This window comes from Schistocerca cancellata, chromosome 1 (genome assembly GCF_023864275.1).
Source record: "Schistocerca cancellata isolate TAMUIC-IGC-003103 chromosome 1, iqSchCanc2.1, whole genome shotgun sequence".
Classification (NCBI taxonomy): domain Eukaryota; kingdom Metazoa; phylum Arthropoda; class Insecta; order Orthoptera; family Acrididae; genus Schistocerca; species Schistocerca cancellata.
This window is the reverse complement of record NC_064626.1, coordinates 347,382,343-347,405,106: the sequence shown is the minus strand read 5'-3', so window position 1 is coordinate 347,405,106 and position 22,764 is coordinate 347,382,343. Positions and strand designations below refer to the sequence as shown.

Sequence of the window (22,764 nt, the reverse complement as noted above, 5' to 3'; positions counted from 1 at the left end):
CTCGGGTGACTTCATGTTGCAAAATTATCACTTCAGGCATTTGTGGTATCATCTTGTATGTGTCTGTTTCTGCTTGTATCCACCGTGCATGCCTGTTATGTTGTACCGGGTTTGACCATATGCTGCTCCAGAAGTGTTCCATGTCTGTTATGTTTGGTGGATTGTCTATTTTAATGTGTGTGTTATCCATTGTTTGGTAAAATCTCTTTTGGTTTGTGTTGAATGTTTGGTTTTGTTTCCTTCTATTTTCACTTTTTTTGTATCTTCTAAGTCGTTTGGCCAATGCTTGCAATTTCTGCTTTTTTTCATCTAATTGCTCTATTGCTTCTTGTTGTGAGATTTTACCTAACCTTTTTCGTTTTTTGTCTGATATTTCATTTCTTATAAATTGTGTTAGCTGTCCGATGTCTTTTCTCAGTTTTTCTATTCTGATCTGTAACCTGTGTTGCCATGCTGGTTTTGTGCGTTTCTTCTGTGTGTTGGTTTGTTCTGATCTCTGCCTAGTGTGTATATTTAGTGTAGTGAGTGCTCCTATATAAACCAGTAGTTGTAACTCTTCCATAGTTGTGTTTTCATTTATTTTGTTGTGTATGATTGTGTTGATAGTTTTTATTGTTGTTTCGACTTGGGGGTTATTTGGCGGTCTATGCAAGAATGGTCTAATGTCTGTATTTGTGTCTTTGTATTCTATATATGTCAGCTGAAATTTCTCTTCTATATCTAACACGTGTGTCTCTTCGTGTTCTATTTGTGCTTGTTCTGGTGGCTGTCTTAAGATTTCGTTTTCCTCTGATTGTTTAATTGATGCGTGTTGGTCTTTGTTTGTTTGCTCTGGGATGTTTGAGTCCATTACTGTGTTTTCTTCTTCTTCTGATTGCACATTATTTTGTTCCAGTATTTGTTGTACTTGTTGTTTGATGTTTTCTAATTCTGACTGGGGTATCCTGTTATTTTTGATTATTACACGGATCTGATCAGCTAGTCGTTGTTCTGTTAAAAATTTTAATTCCGGGTATCTGGTAATAAATGTTGTGTATACTTGTGATCTGTATCCAGTTGTGTTGGTTCCTAGGTTTGTTGCTTGGTAATAACAGAACATGAGGTGTCGATTTACTTCATCTGACCATCTCATCCTCTGTCTTTGTTTTCCTTCTAGGGTGGTTGCAGGAAGCATATCCTGCAAAACACCTCTATTCGGATTTAAATCATTTTCCATGTGGCTAGCAGTGTCGTTACCATTGTGGGCGGGCATAGGGTTCAAGCGTCGTCCCCGACCATGACGGCGCTTGTCCGAGGCTTCTTTAGTTCTGTCCTGAACCAAGTAATCACACTAAAAGGAGGGTTAGCCCTATTAGTGGTTTGTTCTTTTCGTCGCCTTTTACGACTGGCAGAACATACCGGAGGCCTATTCTTTTCCCGGGCCTCCACGGGGGTTATTATTATTATTATTATTATTATTATTATTATTATTATTATTCCTGCTACTGTTATTAAAGGGCATCAAACAAAAAAGGTGTGTGTGCAACAACTTATTGCAGATTGTGAGAATTACAACGAAACAGTGGCGCAGGAAACGTGGACAACGAATTAGCAAGTCCGGATGGGCATTTGTATTCCTACTTTTCACGAAAGGAAATTAGTGTGTCAGTCATTTGTCATCTTGCTCGATGTTCTCATCAATAGAAGGGAATGAGAAACGCAAGTACACAGAAAATACACATTACATAATACGAGATACACAATGAGTCTTCATCATGATGCTATGTTGTTACGATTATTATTCTAATCAGAGAGCAATGGACTATAGCAAGGTATCCGTAAACTGACCGGTTACACCTTTAACTAAACATAAGTTTGTGGAAGAAGCCATCCTAAGACATCTCACATAGAAAATCTGCACTTAGCTGCCTTTTCATATGGCTGTTGGTTTTACATAAATTTTCCTTTCGCTTAACAGAAGTGTAGCCTTAGTAGGATGAAACAGTTACTCTGCACTGAAAACGGAGATCGTTAAGTGGAAAATAGTAAAAACTGAAGTGAAAAGTGTAAGTGCACACAATAAATGAAGGAGCTTTGACTTTCATGCCCGCCTTTACGCCTGTGGGCAGGGAAGCCCTGGGAGTCCTTATCGAAAGCGGCTGAGAATGCCACTGAAAGGTTTCGTCGCAGAAGCAGGGAAAAGAGAAATGAAAAAGGAATACCGCTGGCTGCTCCGGTCTGAGTGTCTGCTTTGATTCCATGAATACAAAGTACTAAGTAGGAAACTGTGGTCTGGACTAAAAAGGGCACCATCCTACTCTTGAATGGCGAAGAACATAACAGCATTGTATGACGATATAGTTAAGGCTAACCGGCCATTGACCTCCTCCTCCTGTGCTGGATGCAAACGCATTGCCCAAACTCTTACGGGACTCGGTAAGATTGTCTGCCCCGAGTAAGGCCGGTATTACACTATCAAATTTCTTTGTCAAAGATTTGATCAAAGATGTGATCAAATATTCCGTCAAATATATTTGACATAGATCTTTGATGTAGCGCTAGAAGGGGTATAACACTGTCATCATATTTTTCGTCAAAGTTCAAGATGGCTGACAACAACAACTTGTTATTAACCGCAACAGTTGCATGTACCACAATTGCACTGTGTGCACATGCGAAAGAGAAGCGGGAAAAAAAGGAAACACACCTGGGTGAAGCCGTGGGTTTTACGACGACACGATAAAAGTATTCAACAAAACTTGTTACGTGAGGTTATAGTGGCGGACGTCAAGTCGTACATCAATTACTTAAGAATGGAGGCGCATACATTTCTGTATGTGCTCAATGAAGTGTATCCTCGTATCACAAAGAACAATATTCACTTAAGAACTGCTACATCTGCAGAAAACAGGCTCAATGTAATACATTACAGCAGAGGGCTGGGTTAGGTTAGGTTAGGTCTCCAATCTTCGTAATCTATTTTTGTATTCAGCGTGCCTCACGTTGTAAAACGCCTCATCAGCTTCATACATCTCTATTAATTTTGTAGTTGTCGGCACACATCAATTGTATTTACCGGCAATGTTTATAAAAACACTACAGACGACTGAATGCTGCAGCGATGCTAGCGCTGCATGTGGTAACATGTCACATTGCAGTGAACAGAAGACAAGAGACTTCTTTGATCAAATCTACAGCGAGGCCCTAGATTTGATCAAATATTGGACGACATTTGACAAAGTTCCCTATTACACCATCAAATATCTTTGACAAAGATATTTGACAAAGAAATTTGATAATGTAATACCGGTCTAATGAGTGTAATGGGCAGGGGCACTAAGAAAGTAGTGTGTGGACATTAAGTTGGGAATGTGGGTCTCACGGGGAGCGTGCAAGGGATAATCTCCTGTAGTCGCACTATCCTCTGTGCCCTCGGTGGCTCAGATGGATAGAGCGTCTGCCATGTAAGCAGGATATCCCGGGTTCGAGTCCCGGTCGGGACACACATTTTTCAACTATCCCCGTTGATGTATATCAACGCCTGTCGACAGCTTAGGGCCTTGATTTAAGTATCATTTCATAATAGCATTGATCCAGCTATGTACTGACTGTCGTGAGAAACAATTTATACAGTAAATGAAATGTGTGGTGGGCCAAATGTGGCATGTCATTTTGTCCTTTCTGTAATGTTAGGGACAGAGACGAACTAATTTCAGAGTTAGATGCTGCATGTAGTTAACCAAAAAATTAGATTGCCGCACTTTTTTCTAGTCTCAGTTGCTGATGTATGTAACCCACACCGTTTACACTTATTTGGGAACTCTGTTGAAATACAGTAGAAGCAGAGTTCCACCTATTACGAGAGCAAGTTAATGTTTTCACGCAGTTTGCAGATCACAGATGAAACGGCGGTGCATGACCACGGCTATGATTGTGAAGTTATGCACTTATCATTACGCTTTCGCACACAACCTATGATACTTCTCTCTCTCTCTCTGTGTGTGTGTGTGTGTGTGTGTGTGTGTGTGTGTGTGTGTGTGTGTGTGTGTGTTGGTATATGGGGTGAAGAGGGGGAAGGAAACATGTCGCATAGTGGATTGTTTGCTCCATTTATTGAGTAATACGAAACTAAATCTACTCGTCGTTTATATGTTATTCTTTATTATTTTTTTCTTATTTCACTTTTATTACTTATTTTTAAACTTAAATAAATTAGTTTTTCAGAGTTATATTCACACTACATGTTGTTAAAATGACAAACGTGCCCAGTTGCGAATATGTTTAACAATTCTGATAGCTAATCTAAAACAAAACACCACTTACGTAACTGTATTCTCAACAGTTACCGTTCCAAGTCGGAAGCAGATTATTATTATTATTTATTATTATACACAGCTCTTTCCTTCTTTCATCCTATCATTCATGGGCTGAGCGAGGGAAGAATGCTCGTTGCCTCTGCTGTGCGAACTGTCACTAATTTCGTCTTCACGGTTTCTTTAGGAGCAACGTATAAGCTGCCCCAGAATTTGCTTAGATTCTGTTTTGAAAACCTGCACCTACAAATTTCTATGTTTTCGCAATACATAAGACGTCTCTCATCCATCAACTATCTACATTTCAGATTTTGCCGAGTTTATACTACCGCTCCCGGCAGCAGCAGTCGAATGAGATACACGCCGACGTTCTCGTCCTGAGAGCATGGATCTTAAAACTGAATAAGGAAATGTTATACAAAACAGAAATAAAACTGTGTGTAATCTTTACGCTCCAGGAATACTAAAACACTGTTCAGCAGACACTTGATACTGTGTGACCACTGTATACGGGTCTGGGAGAAAACAAGTTATCTCTATTTCCTCCATAAAGAGAGGTGTAATTGCAAGGTAGACTCCAAGGATAAAGCTGCGGCCATAAAATCCCCAGCGGAGTGGCAGCAATTCGGGGCGGTTAACGGCCGGCGCGTATCGTTATCAGGTGGCCGTGGTAACGCCGCCATTGAGCCGGCTGCTACATCATTCACGGTCTATCGGCTACCGCGATCTCCACCCAGATATGTACATGCTCCCGCGCGCAGCTCTTCAGCAATCAGCTGCAACTGGAACACAAACAGCAGTATTATGCAAACCCGTAAAACTTGCGCAACTTTCCACCGCTTGCCAGAAGTTTAAAATAACTTCTTCTGACGACCACATTACAGGCGCCTCTATTCGCGATGGAGAACCCATACCAACACACGCGGCTACCTGTAAGCCTTCAGAATACAGAAATCCCATTCGAGGTAATGCACAGTTATTCCACAGACAGATTTATATTTACGAAGCAGCGATAAGGTAAATGAAGAATGATAGAGAATGAGGCTCTGCAACAGCTACGTTCTTAGTTCTTGTCCTAGCCTTCCCATGCTTCTCGTTATAAGCAAAATCAAAGAACGCAAAATTCCTTAACCTCTGGCTGTGGGTCAAATGCCGCTAAATTAATTCCAGTAAATTTTGGGTTATTTTAAAAATGAATGTGTGTGGCATTTCCACCAGCACAATGTAGTTTCGCAAGTGGTTTTTTATTTTTTTTTTTTTTTTTTTTAAGATACTATGACCGAGAGCTCAGAACCAATCCATGATTTGAAAATCACCTCTAAAAAATAGAAAAATAATGTATAGTTGTAATAAAGCTCCACTGATAATGCTATCAAAGGCTGAGAGTATTTAATAGAAAAGCAGACGTAATAGTTATATGAACTCTAAGAAAAGATGGGGACCGGTGTTTGAGAGCTGCTGACGAGAGTGAAATATGTTGTTCTCGGGCGCTGCTTCGGATCCTGTAGCTGAAACTTCCCAATATTCGGCGTTTCTCTTTTAGTGTTCGGATTCACGTTTCTTCTACTTATTTTGCTCCATACGTGTCAATTCATACCATGGCTGCTGTTAGCCATGAATGAACTGTCTCTCCTATTTTTAATAAATTTAATGTCATGTTCTTTCTCACACAGTTCCTTTAAATATAAATAGCATATTCTACAAGATGTCTATTAGCAACGGAAATTATTCTGTTCAGGACACATTTCTCTGCAAGGGTATAATTACCTCACTATTACCACACACTTGTATTTCAGATGTTTCGTGAAACTGCGGGAGGGATTATGACTTCAACATACATATAAACGCTACGAAACAAAGAGTTGACAGCTGATAAATGATTTGCATACAAAAAGGGCAAGATATAACAGAAAACTTTGTTATTGTAACAACTAGACTGTTTGTCCACGATAAGTGGCAGTCGGGTACGGCCGTGCTAAGGGGAGAGGAGCAGTTCAGGGGAACGCAGCGTGTGCTCGCACCACTAACAGCATTTTGTGCTAAACACAAATCGAAGACGGCACGCGCGAATATAACGCCCGCTTAAGTGACACTTCCGTCGAATTGGAAATCACCTAATTTGTTGACACATTCATGCTCGAGAGTTTTACCTATCACGTAGGTATTATTTATCGAAAATAATTCAAAATGAAACTAGATGAATGTACAATTTACGACTCAATGAATCAAAAGTCAAAAACTGATTTTTAGAATCTATTTGCACATTGCATTTATTGAACATATCACGGCAGTAATGTTTGGAAGTATAATTAACTGCGTCTGAAAGAAACGTCGAAATGTCTTTCACTAAAGATAACTGACATTTATGTTTAATTCAAGACCATGATCGTCATCGCCGCCGCTTGAGGACGTGGCATTGATGAGAGCTTCATCAATGGCCATTTCTATTATTCCATATCCTGTCAAATACTCTCCCTCCAGCTGCTGCATCTTCCTGCCGTAATTTTGGCAGTATTGTGCAGATTCTACAGTCTTTTCTTCGAGATGTCATCAGTGACATTGCTATCCATGTTATTTTGGCCCATGCCGATTCTATCGGATTCAGATCGCAGCTGTAGGGGGGGTAAATGGACTTCTTTGTGGCCTATGCTCCCGGAAATTTTATTGACGACACACATTTCATGGCTGGGTTGTTTTCTTTTATTTTAAGACAATAGTTCAACCTTCCTCATTGAGACGTTACAGTTTATTTGCCTGTGTCGCAACCACTCTAAATTCGCAATCCTGAAATCATATTTATTAGGCATTCTGTCGAATTTCCTTCCATGGTATGGCGCATTACCTATACAATCACAGAAGTGGGTGGAGTAATTGGATCCACCAAATCTGCCAGTTTCGTCAACTTCAAGAAATTTCCAAGTTAGAGGAAACACCGTCTTGCATGAAACTCCCTGGCAAGTTAAAACTGAGTGCCAGACAGGGTTCCCAGGTTCGAGTCCCGGTCTTGCACACAGTTTTAATTTGTCAGGAAGTTTCAAAACGGCGCACACTCCGCTGCAGTGTGAAAATTCGTTCTAGTTTCTTGTCCCTTGCTGCAAGTACTTGTCAAATTTGTCATTTCCTGGGAATTTCTCTCAAACTTACAGAAGTTTCGTGTGTTCAATCATTTTGCGAAAACGCCAGTGTCAAAAAGGAGAAATGGCACAAAGATACATGGTCACAAATAAATGTGCCATTGGTGTCCATACGAACCTAACACAAAGCGAGAAAGTGCAGAAATTCACATGGAGGGTCAACACTTTGATGATATAACCAACATTCGAGCCAATGTGACGCGTGAGTTGAACAACATCCAAAAGGAGGACGTTCCTGACAGTTTCACATGGTTGGTTGAAAGTTCTGGGCTTCGTAATCAAGCGGGAGGAGGCTATGTAGAACACCCGAAGCGTTAAAACCAAAATTTTAACTTCTCTTATTTTTATTAATCCAGTCACGAAACTTTTAAGGAACTCCAAATGCTAGGCATAGAATAATTAGAATAATGTAGCGCGGACACACTTAACCTGATTTCTATACGAACTGAAGACAAGCTATTACCAATACCTGGAATTGAACAACGATTTTTTTTTTAATACGTTAACTAAATGCTGCATTGCCCCCGGTATGAAGATACTTGTGGACTTTTGCTGTTATGGCATAAATTTCTTCTCAATGTACCAGTCTTCTGCAAGACTCTGACACCATACCGTACTGTTCATTGCTTTCGAGGCAATAACGACGCAAGTATAACGCAGTCAGTCGTCAAACCTCTGCTTCATTATCTAGTGGCTACTCACACAACTAAGTTGTGAGCAATTTCCATCACTCCCTTGGAATTTTAAGTACAGAGAGGGACGGAAGGGCGTCTGTTCAACCAGAGAGGCACAATGGGTGCAGCCGAAGTACACGCACCGGGACCACGACTTATGTCCGGACTGGATGGAGGCTGGAGACAGCATGTTGAGTACACAATTTTAATTTCTACTAAAGAAGCAATGAGAAGGCATTACCAAAGACCAAAACAGGATGATTAGGGGTTAATGTCTCGACCACGACCGAGGTCATTAGACGGAGCGCAAGCTCGAATTAGGGAAGAAAACCGGCTGTATCCTTTAATAAAGAACCAAACCGACTTTTACCTCAAGTGATTTAGGAAAAATAAAGGAAAACCTATATATGGAAGGCCACGCAAGTCTAGTGACTTACCACTGCGCTAACTTATTCAACACGCGTCAATGACAAAGGAGTAAACGTGACAAGTGATTCAAATGTAAACCGTAGGCTTCCGCTGCCGTTGTCACAGACAATTGAGAAATGATTCAAATGTTCCGTCTTTTGAGATGAAATTTGTATATGCCAACGATACGGAATGTAAGGTGAATGACCTAACAAGAATATTAGTGAATATCAGATTTATATATGTACGACGTCTGTTCAAAAATTTTCGGAACTTTGTACACAAAATTTTTCTTCGCTTAACTTTTACTTACTGCGCACGATCACCATCGAAATACTCTCCTCTACAATTCATACACCGCTCCTAACGCCGTTTCCACTTACGGAAGCAGTCTCACTACGCCTCTTGCTGGAGAGCGCCGTCTGCAGACTTTTTATCTCGTCTGTCGTTACTATCTTCGTTCTTTCCACGGGGTTTTCAACTTAAAAAAAAAAAAAAAACAAAAAGCCCGCAGGAGCCAGGTCAGGAGAGTACAGAGGACGAGGCAGCACCAACAAGGATTAATGTGCGTGTGCGTTATCGTGATGTAAAGACCCACGAACTGTCTCGCCACATTTCCTTCCAGGTCGTTTCCTTCTCACATTTTCTCGCAGGCGTCGCAACACGTTACGATAGTACCATCGATTAACAGTTTATCCCTGTAGCACGAATCCACGATGAACTAATCCCTCAAAATGAAAAAAATTATGCATGGCTTTGACATTTGACCTGACCTGACCTGACGAGCTTTTTCTGGTCTTGGAGAACACAAAGTTTAATTTACGAGAGTCCTGTTGAGACAGAGGAAGATCTGCTGGCACGAGTTCTGGTCTCTGAATTAGAAACTGAAGAGACACCAGGAGGGATGGAGTGTGTGTACCAGAACATCCTTCGTAGGTACCTACATTGTAACAACGGTCGTGGTCACCACACCGAGCCGCTTTTGTAATGCATCAGTGCTGTTCTGTACGTACAGTATGGGTACTTTTTTTGTTTTGGAATAATGTAAATACACAATGTTTAAGTGTCATTACAAACAAATGTGCTTGATAAATGGATGTAACATGTCTCATTTCGAATTGTTACCTAATAACTGTACTGGGCGAGGGCTAATTCAATTCCTCAAGCAGAAATTGATGAGGTAAACGTCTGAACTGAAATTGTCCTACAATGGAAACAGAACGTCTACGGCCACAGGTTCGTGTTCAAAATATTACGTATTCACTCCCGTCTACAAGTCCCAGTAGTTTGTAATAGGTATTTCCTAATGCCTTGTAGACACGTAGAAAGCAGACTACGGCTTAATTACTTCAAACCGCACAGTTGTACGGCATAACTTACTTAAAATAGCATATTTCTCTTTCAAAATGGTCAGTAACTAATCAGAACTGGAATAATGAATGAAACCGCTCTGTTGCAGCTACTGCATAGTGGTAAAAAGGGTTAAATGAAGATTATAAGATAACACACATACAATCACTAAATGCACAAAAACCATACGATAAACAACATTTACAGAAACGGCGATTCTGTTTTTTTAAAAAAAATATTTCAAAGCAATACTGAACGAGACATTTCAGCGTAGCGGGCAAATTAGTGTGTATTCTATTCTCGACAATGTTAAATTTAGTGACTGCTTCCCTGTATTTCAGGAACCACTGTAGCCACTGACATGAACGTTTTACAGGACATTAAACTGTATGTTCTGAGTCTACTGAACTACAATTGCATTTCAGCCACTGCTTTCGGAAATACAATTTTTAATTACATGGTTAAAATTTTGTGTACTTTTTGTACGTTATCCTAAATAATTTTAATTATTGTACATAACATTACTTTCTTCTTTTAGTTCAGTAGACTCAGGATATGTATGTTATTACTCCCTGAAAATTTGAATGCTCAACTCGAAGTGCATCACTGACAACCCCCCCCCCCCCCACCACACACACTTAGTGTCTTCATTCCAACAAATACATTTTTTGGTAAGCGAGTCCGTGTAAGATTATTGAACGACTCATTGGGATTTTGAGTCTGACCATGCAGACACTTCTTCAGTAATTCAGGATTTTCCAGGTCTCTGTAAATAGGTTTTATGATGTCCATGACTGCTGCTGGGATGAAATGTTTATGGCTGTATGAACTGTGAGTACTAGGCATTGCGGTAATTGCACCATGAATCAGGTCAAGGAGGGCAAAGGTGGTGTACTGGTTTTTCATCAGTTGACAGCTTGTGGAATAACTACCTGCTTCATTTACAACAAATCCTCAGTATTATTTCTAATGGCCATCCCATAATACTGCTGTAGTTCATCTATCATTTTGTCTGTCAGCCTGCCACTTATGGTTTTACCATCAGAAAGTTTCTTGTCTCTCAAACTTTGTTTCAACTTCCTCAACCTGCTGCCCATCCTCTTCTGGACATGCCCAACACATTCCAGTTTTGTGATAATTTTCTCACCATAAGGCTGAGCGGCAACTACACTTTTACATGCTTTTGAGTCTCCATCACCTAAGAACTTAGTACAATACACTCCCTTTCACTCACAGATCGACTAAAAATTTCAATAGCTGCAGAGGCCTCCATACCACCATTTATTCCTTCATAATTTCTTCCCCTGATTTACACTTATACCAATGTTTGATTAAAACCTGGAAATCCATTACCTTTCCAGTATCCACACAGGTCACTGTAGCAACAGAATTCTTAGAACTACTGATATGTCAGTCATACCATCATTTATTTCAACAGCTTCGTTTGCAGCACCCTTCATTGACTCGCATGCAACAGATTCCACAGCAGCTTCAATAAATCATGTATACTTGTCGATTTTACAAGGTGGGCGTGGCATATTCATCACGGCACACATTGTTTCTGCTGCAGTGTGTCCTTTGCCAACAACTCTCAATCCATAAAACCACCTAACATTTACTTCAAAATAATTATCTTTCACTTAACAGAATTCCAAAATAAATTAGTATACTTACAACTGGCACAATTAATTGTAAGTTTCCTGGCTAGTCCACTTGATACCCCACTGGCTTCATGTAAACTAACTGGCCTTCCACATATTTTACAACACATACACATTCACCTAACATCCTTGTTAGGACGTGTAAATCTATCACAATATAACCTAACCTACATTTACATCACTTTAAGTTAAAGAAAACTGTGTATCACAACGTTTTATTTTAATCTTCGAAGCACTAATGGGTGTTTCTCTAGATACTGACGAGTTTACCTGTATTTCATTGTCTGTGACTTCACACACCACATGTTGAACACAGTGTTTCCCTTTATTCGAAAATCTATTACGTAACATGAAACCCATGTTTCTAAAAAATACTTCGTTTTGGCGTCATTATTCACTTTAAGAGATTTACCAATCTATTTGTCACTTTTCCTCACAAAAAGTTAGCACTTCGACATACAACCCGTGTTTATACTATGAAGCGATACGATACTGTTTTGGACATAGTTTCCAATACAAACACTTGATTTAACCTTAATAACACAGCAATCTACAGCCTTGTATATAAAAAAATTACCGGTTTCATTAGATTTGGTAATGCACATACAAATTTTAACATTTTCATCCGGTGTAGATTATATTTAAAAAATAAAATACTTTCCATAAAAATCCGAAAAATTAAAAAAAATCCGTTCTAACTCCCCTTAAGTTGTTTAAGCACTACGTAAGCTTAAAAAGCGTGTCAAAAGTATAAATTTTTAATTTTGGTTCTCATACACCACAAATTAACATAGCTTACAGGAGGTACGTTAACAAGACACGACCTTAACTCAAGTGTAGGTGAATTAGTAACGCGCTATTCATTGAACTTGGTAGCTCGTAGCAGCGTTACGATCATAGCATATGACATTTTTTGCGAGCTTCGGTGATAGAAACAACGTGTTTTGTATGGCGCCAGAAAACAATTATAGATACTTTTTCTGTATGTACACATTTCGTTGATTTAGATGGACTAAACCGAGAAATTATGTCCTAAATAAACAAAAAATGTGCAAAATTTGTATACATCTTTCTACGTGTACACGAAATGAGTGACGTTAAAACCGTGTTCAACTCACTCCTGAGTGAATTAATACCATAAAAGGCGCTATTTTAATTTATGTTTCCCCAGGAGCCAAAAAATACATAGTGGCATTCACTTTCATCGTGTAAATTATCAGTTTGTGCAACTTCACACCATTAACATTTATTTGATTTTACGATGGGTTCATTTTTGAGAAAATAAATAATACTTGCACGACATCAGCTACTGATTTGACTGCATTTTGGATTCTCGGGTTGAGGTACCTTATCCAGAAGGTTGCGTTGTCAGTCAACGTTGTAGGTTTGTCAAGCTGCGTAAAACATTTGTGATGCCATGTGTATTGCATTTAGAGGAACCACTTATTGAGCCCCGAGGGACCTTTGCTGTTTCCCACTCAACTGGCCTCATCCCAGAGCGGGGTCCGCCGCAGAGGTGTTGCTTTAGGTAATGGCGTCCCCCGCATGGCGCGCTGTTTGCATGGCGCTGGACGCAATCTGCGCGTGCTCGAGCAGGGATCCGAGCCGAGCGCGTGGGAGGGTGAGGCCTGCACGCGCCCTGACCTCCCGTGCCCTCCGCACTGCGCCGCTCGGCCGGCAAATCCGCTCGCGTGCGGATCACCTGGCAATGTCCCGCCGACCGTGATGCCCGCAAAACGTCCACCTCGCATTAACTCTGCACTTCTGACAGTCGAGCCGATTCACAAGAATTTCACAAATCGCCCGATGCGAAATATTCACTGCCGTTACTGGCTTGCTACGTTCAACAATTCGCAAGGACCTGACAGTTCTGACAGCCGATAACTGTTCTCTAGAATGAAGGAACTGTAATAACTACAGCGGTTAGGGTTGCCAACCAGCCCCTACAGTACGGGATTTCCCATATCTGAAGGTTAAAAAAGATTATCCCATATCGACCTTGCATACGACGCTTAAAACCCATGTCTAATATTTTTCCGTTAATACACTGTTTGTCTAACCCATCTGTCGAGTTTGTATCAATGTTCCGCTTATATGTCGCTGATCTCTACACCGAGGCGTAAACTTGTCTTGCAACACGTTTGTCAGAAACCCCGTACTCTACATCGCATTAGTTATTTACCCTGTGACAACAGCCATGGATGATCTAATATCTTGTCGGACCTCCTTTTGCCCGGCGTAGGGTAGCAACTCGACGTGGCACGGGCTCAAATATTGAGCCATGCCGCCTCTATAACAGTCCATAAAGTAAAGGAAACGAAAGAAAAAATCGGAGTAGGTATTAAAATCCATGGAAAAGAAAAACTTTGAGGTTCGCCGATGACATTGTAATTCTGTCAGAGACAGCAAAGGACTTGGAAGAGCAGTTGAACGGAATGGATAGTGTCTTGAAAGCAGGATATAAGATGAACATCAATAAAAGCAAAACGAGGATAATGGAATGTAGTCGAATTAAGTCGGGTGATGCTGAGGGAATTAGATTAGGAAATGAGACACTTAAAGTAGTAAAGGAGTTTTGCTATTTGGGGACCAAAATAACTGACGATGGTCGAAGTAGAGAAGATATCAAATGTAGGCTGGCAATGGCAAGGAAAGCGTTTCTGAAGAAAAATTTGTTAACATCGAGTATTGATTTAAGTGTGAGGAAGTCGTTTCTGAAAGTATTTGTATGGAGTGTAGCCATGTATGGAAGTGAAACATGGACGGTAACTAGTTTAGACAAGAAGAGAATAGAAGCTTTCGAAATGTGGTGCTACAGAAGAATGCTGAAGATTAGATGGATAGATCATGTAACTAATGAGGAAGTATTCAATAGGATTGGGGAGAAGAGACGTTTGTGGCACAACTTGACCAGAAGAAGGGATCGGTTGGTAGGACATGTTCTGAGGCATCACGGAATCACCAATTTAGCATTGGAGGGCAGCGTGGAGGGTAAAAATCGTAGAGGGAGACCAAGAGATGAATACACTAATCAGATTTAGAAGGATGTAGGCTGCAGTAGGTACTGGGAGATGAAGAAGCTTGCACAGAATAGAGTAGCATGGAGAGCTGCATCAAACCAGTCTCGGGACTGAAGACCACAACAACAACAACAACAACAACAACAACAACAACTGTAAGTGTCGGCGGTGCACCATTTCCTGCACGAACTGGCCTCTCGATTATGTCCCATAAATGTTCAATGGAATTCATGTCGGGTGATCTGGATGGCCAGATCATTCGTTCGAATTGTCCAGTATGTTCTTCAAACCAATCGCCCAGTGATATGACGCATTGTCATCCACAAAAAAGTCCATCGATGTTTGGGAACATGAAGTCCATTAATGGCCGCAAATAATTTCCAAGTAGCCGAACATAACCATTATGGAGCCACCACCAACTTGCACAGTGCCCTGCTCACAAATTGGGCCCGTGGTTTCGTGTTGTCACAACTCACTCGAATCCTACCATCAGCTCTTAACAAATGAAATCAGGACTTATGTGACAAGGTCACAGTTTTCCAGTCATATAGTTTCCAACCGATATGCTCATGAGCCCAGGAAGGCCAGCAAGTGATGTAGTGATGTTAGCAAAGATATTCATGTAGGTCGTTTGCTGCCACAGCCCAATAATGGCAAATTTCGCCGCACTGGCCTAACGGATAGGTTCGTCGTACATCTCACGTTGATTTCTGCGATTATTTGTTAATTCACACAGTGTTGCTTGTCATTAGCACTGGCAATACTACGCAAACGTCACTGGTACCGAACATCCGCCTCGATAGCTGAGTGGTCTGCGCGATGGAATGCCATGCTAAGGGGCTCGGGTTCGATTCCCGCTGGGCTGGATATTTTTCTCCGCTCAGGGACTGGGCGTTGTGTTTTCCTATCACCACCCTCCCCATCGACGCACATGTCGCCGAAGTGGCATCAAAAGACTTGCACCAGGCGAACAGTCTACCTGGCGGGAGGCCCTAGCCATACAACATTTCGTTTCACTGGTACCGGGCGTTAAATGAAGACTGTCGGCCACTGTGTTGTCTGTGGTGAGAGGTAATGCCTGAAATTTGGTATTCTCGGCACACTCTTGACACTGTGGATCCAGAATATTCAATTCCCTAACGATTTCCCAACCGAAGTGTCCCAAGTGTCTCGCTTCAACTACCAATCCACGTTCAAGGTCTGTTAATTCCTGTAGTGCGGCCATAATCACGTCGGAAACCTTTTCAATGAATCATCTTAGTACAAAAGACAGCTCCGTCAACGCACTGCCCTTTTATATTTGTGTACGCAATACTATCGCCATCCGTATATGTGCATAGCCCCAGAAATTTGCGTCATTTAAACTGTATCCTAATAAAATATACCTATTACAAAAATTCTCGTACATTATCTGATCGAACGTATCCGGACACGCTTATGTAATGCAAAATTGACCATGATAGGTGGACCCGCCAACATAAAAGGAGGTAGCGAATACCCTGTCGTCAGGGGCCGTTCAATCTTCTGAAGTCGTCCAAATCGACAGTGAAACAATCACAGCTAAACTAAGACTAGGTAGATGTCATGTACTAACTGACAGGGGACGTCGAGCACTGCCGAGGGTGGTTATCAAAAGTCACATGCAATCAGCGGAAGGTATCACTCGCACGCTCCGAAGTGCTACCGGCACTCCAGCTAGCACAAAATGACTGTGCGAGGGAATTAAAAAGAATGGGGTAGAATATTCAAGCGGTATCTTATGTGCCACACATTTCTGTAATCTACCACGCTTGAAGTAGTGTGAAGAGTGACATCAGTGTACAGCGGTTGACTGGAAACGAGGGATTTGGAGTGATGAATTACGCTGTTCCCTGTGGCAATCCGCTGGAAGGGTTTGGGTTTGGCGAGTACCTGAAAAAGTTTCCTGACATCATCTATAGAGCCAACCGTGAGGTACGGAGGCGATGGTGTTACGGTACGGCTGTATTTTTCGTGATTAGGTTGTGGTATCCATATTGCAGCTAACAGCGGAAGGATATCAGCACATCTTGCAGCATTATGTACTGCGTACAGCGGAAGAAAAGTTCGGAGACAACGATTGTACAAGCATGGCAATGCACCGCGTCGTGAAGCAGCATCTGTGACGCAACGCTTAGTGGACAACAACATTCCTTAAATAAACTGGCCTGTTCAAAGCCCTGACCTGAGCCGAAAAGAACATCTTTGGGATGAGACAGAACGTGGATTTCGCTCCAGAGCCCAGCATCTACCTTCTCTGGTTTTGGCTATTGAGAAAGAATCCGAATGTGTTATGGAAAGATTATTGTAAATTACAAATGTAAAGGTACTGAGAAAAGAACTGACCAAGTACGTCTGAGAAAACCTTTTGCAAAAGGAGGGTGTGTCCCCAGAACAACTCAAGCCGTCGTAAAGGCGAAGGGTGGATATGCCCCATATTGTATTGTATTGTATTGTATTAAACCGGAGACCTAGGAACGACGGAGAGGCTTCCTCCCCGCCGTAGGCCCCCTCGGTGGTTCACAACCCCACAACAGGCTACAGCAGTCCACTCACCCCACCGCCGCCCCACACCGAACCCAGGGTTATTGTGCGATTCGGCCCCCAGTGGACCCCCCGGGAACGTCTCACACCAGAAGAGTGTAACCCCAATGTCAGCGTGAACGCGTACGTGCAGAATGCTTCGGGCAGTCGGTCAGGTAATCATTTACTTCTTTCATAGATATTAAATTTAATGGAAATCGATACTTTCAGATGCACAAAAACTAACAAATGCGAGATTTTGGGGCGGTAAGTGGGGGTTGACAATGTCGCATTATGAAAACGAGCTTGACTCATACGCGGGAGAAGGAAAGTTGAACCGCCGATTCTATCATTCTGAATTTTGTTTCCTGTAGTACCGGTCCTCAACAAAGACGAATGAATTAAATTACGGCCACTGTCAGCTCCTTCGGCAGTCAAAATTGTCACTTCCGAATCTTATAATCTCTTCGTGGATAGGAGGAGGTTAAATACAACAAAAAGGGAACCATACTTCTGATAATATTTCATACTTGTCTTGCTTGTTGCGTCAGCGTGTAAACAGTGCTAGATTCAACTCCAACCACGCAAATTTCCACCTGGTGTGTCAATGCTAATAGCAGGTTCAGGAGCCTGTGTGAGGAGGCGTGGCGGGTAGCAACTCAGGCAGTGTAGATTACTGTGTTGAGAAGTGTCCTCATAGGTGACGCAGCACAACGCATATCTCGTTCGCCTTGTGTAGCGTGGGGCGCAGTACTGAAGACCGACCGGCAAAAAGGATTAACTACTTTTGGAAGAACCAAACGTTCTCTCATCATATAAGTGCCGAATTTAGCAGGTGTGCCACCGGTTTGCCGATAGGGATAAACATACAAACCTACAAGAAATTCATGTCAGAATTGTGGACAAAAGAAGATCATGGCGTATCACGATCGCGGGGTGTCTCCCTGCTGGGAGCTGAAAATCCGTTCCTTGCGATATTTAAAGCACAGTTGTACCACCACCGCTTAAATTTGTGGTGGTTGCACATTCAAGAAACTTTTCCAGTCCTACCAACACAGTTAATTTACCACAGAAAGTGAAGCGACAGCGAAAATAGACCAGGAGAACTGAAGATTTGTTATTCAGTCAGATGAATCATATTTCTGCTGCACGTAAATTATGACCGACGTAGAGCCCATCGTGGAGTGACGTCATGCAAGGCAAGCTGTGACCAGGATGAGGCTGCGTGATTTTCTGTGGATGTTTTAATTACTCATCACTGCGTTTTTTGGTGGCCGTGACACATACCTTGAATCAGAATTGCTAAAAATAGGTAATCAACCACGAGGTTTTACCGTTCATCCATCAGCTTATCGAAGACCATGCCACTATCAGTCCTCTCTTCCCATTTACATTCACCAGGGTATAATAGTGACTGTATGAATCAGAAATCATCAGCTCCAATCACACATGTTGACGGTTAGTAAAGTGCCTGTATTCGAAACTTGCTGAAAGTCTTTGGGAGGGCCAGCAACAATGTGGCGGCCGTGACGGACTGTATCCGCGCTATACTCGTCCGACATCCAGTACCCTGTAGAATCCATGCCACAGCGAATCGCAGTTGTTACAAAGACTCTTCGCGTGGCTTACACGAGATAAAGAGGTGAGCTTATTAGTGTCTTTGAGTCTGTCATCGTGCAATGTGCCGCCTTATGGCTTATCGGACCAGAACGCAATTTTAAAATAATAAAATGCTATTTTTATTAAACGTTCTTCGACAATAAATTGTCCACGGTAGGATTATGATTTATTTTAAGATCGTGTAGCACTAAAAGTCATAAATTTATTAACACGGTATTATTCGTTTGCTGGAGAAAATTTCTCTAGGCTTCACTTTTTGCAACAATAACAACGCTGCATAATGACTCGGATGGCGACAAACGTAATAGTAGGAGCTCAGACTAGAGGAAAATCAGAGTTTATATTGTCTCGTGGACGTCGTTAGAGAAGCAGCGCTAACTGCGTTGCAGAAGGGCTGGCAAATGAAGCGATCGTGGTCTTATCGAAGGAATCATTTAGACATTCCCCAAGAGCTTTAAAGAAATTATGGAAGTCAGGATGGCGTAAGGAGGATTTGTACCACGCTCCTCCGAAACCGAGTCCAGCGTCTTAATCAGAGCCCGATATAACTATCCAAAATGTTTGTTTAAATCGTGTAACCCATTACTTGAAATAAATTGGATGATCGGCTATATACGAATGCCATTTTACATAAATAATCGTGCAGTTCGCAAACAGAGGTAGTTAATCACTGGGTATGAAAATGGTTGAATCATTCGTAGAAATAAATATTAGCTCTGTTTATAAGTTTCATCTACACTAATTTCTCTATCAGTAGCAAGGAAATAATATCTTATGCAACAGTATTACAAAGATTATCCGAGAAAGGAGATACCGAATACCAACACTACTTCAGTTCAACCTAGACAGGTTCCAAGAGGTCTTTTCGTATTATGTATGTTGCTTCGGCTGATATTTTACCTGTTCTTACAAGGAATTTTTGTGCTACACAGTCACCAGAAAATTTAGAATTCATATACATGTACTGTACCAGCTCTGCTGTATATCCCTCGGTAGAACTGTTCTATTGCGGAGGCACTAAGCGAAGTAGCGCACACTGGTTACTGCACTATATACTCTTATTCGTGAGACGCGGGCTTCAAATCTTCTCTATGGTTTCCCCAAATCGATTAAGATGAATGCTGGGACGATTTCTTTGCACAGACCATGGCCAATTTCCTGTTCCACCTTTGATCTACTCAGAATCTGTACTCCGTGTGTAACGATCTCACATCAGCGGGAGTGAAACGATGCTTTTTCCTGTAATGACTGCAATGAATTTGTTGGTGCTTTCGTCCTTAACACTAAATTATGTTCAATGGGGCAGAGCAGCTATCGACAAGCGATTTAGAAGGAACTACAATCAAATCTGTCCCAAGCTGTTTCCCCAGAATCAGTCTGAATAAAGTAATTGAAATTTCTATATTGCAGTATCGTGGTTTAAGCGCTTTTTCAATAGGCAGTATTGTCTAACATGCCTGACTGCTGGGCAATACACTCGCAGGCTTTACTGAATCCGTTACAGTATCCATGATCCGTATGACCATCGTCCCGTATATCACCCTCACATTACTATTCATTTAATTTTACTGCAAATGTGCACTCCTCCAAAAAAGTCTTCATATTTTTTCTGAGATATATATAATTGCTATGAAACACAGTTATGTTTGTACAGCCTCCAGAAGCCGATTCAGTAACAGAAGGGCAAAGCATCTTTGTGGACAAATACAGAATTTCCATACCGATGGAGCGTTCCATCTCGAACAGCGCAAGCACCGAACATTCCCCAATTCGTAGCGTCCCCAATGTACCAATGAACGATAAGCTGCATGTATTAAGATGTACTTCTAAGTGACTGTCCGCAATAACGACTAGATGTCCAACCAACACCTAGTAGTTCAGTGGTATAATTAACACCGACATGACAAAATGAAGAAGCATTCTAAAGGAGGGGACTGCTATTGAGGATTAAGTCTACTGGGGGCCGTGGTCCCCGCGGTTGCTATGGTAGCCGTGAAGACAACAGAACCCCGAACCAGCATTACATACAGGAACACAATTTTACTGAACAAAGAACAGCTATGAAGACAGCATCGACCAAGCATTGTTTGCAAAAATAACAGCATTGTATGTGAACGCCGCAGCTAGCGTCCTTCGCTACCAGGTCCGCCGCTAACGACGGCACGCAGACGCAATGGCAGACGCCGTGGCGGTTGGTCTCGCGGAAGACGCTCGCCCACCGGCCTCTCACTGTTTAAATACTCACCTATCTTATTTTCATGTAATAAATAACTCTTTGAAGTTAGAACGATAAATAAATAAACTAAAATTAAAAAAAGTTGTGAAGTCCCAGACTACAAATACAAAGATTTCGGATTCGAACCATAGTCAATCCTACGATATTTATCTGCCACTTATTTCATCTTTCCATGTCTGGCGAGTTGGTTGATGTGAAAAATTCCGAGTTACACCGTCGTTCGGAATCCACATTAAACTATAGTTCCCCCTGTAACTGGCGGGGTCAGTCAGTTCAAGGCTCAATGGAAGGCAAAGGCATACCGCTTAAAACAAGGCCGCGCCTGGTAAAGCTATGTGATCTACATCTACGTGATTACTTTAATATTCACGATAAAGTGCCTGGCAGAAGGTTCAATGAACCACCTTCACGCTGTCTCTACCGTTCCACTCTCGAACGGCGCGCGGGAAAAACGAGTACTAAAATTTTTCTGCGCAAGCCCTGATTTCTCTTACTTTATCGTGATGATCATTTCTCCCTATGTAGGTGGGTGCCAACAGAATGGTTGCGCAACCGGAGGAGAAAATTGGTGATTGAAATTTCATGAGAAGATCCTGTCGCAACGAAAAACACCTTTGTTTTAATGAACGTCACACCAATTAACGTATCATGTCTGTGGCACTAATCGCCTATATCGCGATAATACAAAACGAGCTGTCCTTTGAACTTTTTCGATGTCATCCGTCAGTCCCGCATGATGCGGATCCCACACCGCACAGCAGTACTCCAGAATAGGGCGGACAAGTGTGGTGTAAGCAGTCTCTTTAGTGTTCTGCCAATGAATCGCAGTCTTTGGTTTGCTGAACCGACACCATTATCTATGTGATCGTTCCAATTTAGGTTATTTGTTATTGTAATCACTAAGTATTTAGTTGAATTTACAGCCTTCAGGTTTTTGTGACTTATCGCGTAATCGAAATGTAGCGGATTTCTTTTAGCACTCATGTGAGTAACTCCACACTTTTCTTTATTCAGGGTCAACTGCCACTTTTCGAATCATACATATATCTTACACAAACCATTTTGCAATTCGTTTTGGTCATCTGATGACTTTACAAGACGGTAAATGACAGCATCATCTGCAAACAATCTAAGAGGGCTACTCAGATTGTTTTCTATGTCGTTAATATATCAGGAACAATAGAGGACCTATAACCGTTCCTTGGGAAACGCCGGATATTACTTCTGTTTTACTCGAAGACTTCCGTCTGTTACTACGAACTGTGACCTTTCTGACAGGAAACCACGAATCTAATCGCACAACTGAGGCGATATTCCATAGGCACGCAGTTTGGTTAGAAGACGCTTGTGAGGAATGGCGTCGAAAGCCTTCTGGAAATCGAAAAATATGTAACCAATTTGACATCCCCTGTCGATAGCACTCATTACTTCATCTCGTTCTTGTGTTTCGCAAGAACGATATTTTCTGAATCCAAGCTGACGTGTCAATAAATCGTTTTCTTCGAGGTAATTCATAATGTTCGAATACAGTATATGTTCCAAAACCCTACTGCATATCGACGTTAGTGATATGGGCTTGTAAGTCAGCGGATTACTTCTATTTCCCTTTTTCGGTATTGGTGCGAATTGAGCAATTTTCCAGTCTTTAGGTGCAGATCTTTCCGTGAGCGATTGTATATAATTGCTAAATGTATGTTCAGAACAATTTTCGAACTGATGCCAGCTTTACTTTTTCACTGTCCAACACAGCAGGTAAAGCATAATAACTGGACGTGCCATTAGAATTTAATACAGGTGCTACAAATTACGCTTCGATAAATTTCAAAAG

General features: G+C 41.6%; 1 non-coding gene across 1 annotated transcript; it reads left to right on the top strand.

The window, feature by feature from the left end:
* The first annotated feature begins 3,407 nt into the window (after window positions 1-3,407).
* Trnat-ugu (transfer RNA threonine (anticodon UGU)) lies at window positions 3,408-3,482 on the top strand. Its single transcript has one exon. It is a non-coding gene; the product is annotated as a tRNA-Thr (tRNA).
* Window positions 3,483-22,764: the final 19,282 nt, after the last annotated feature.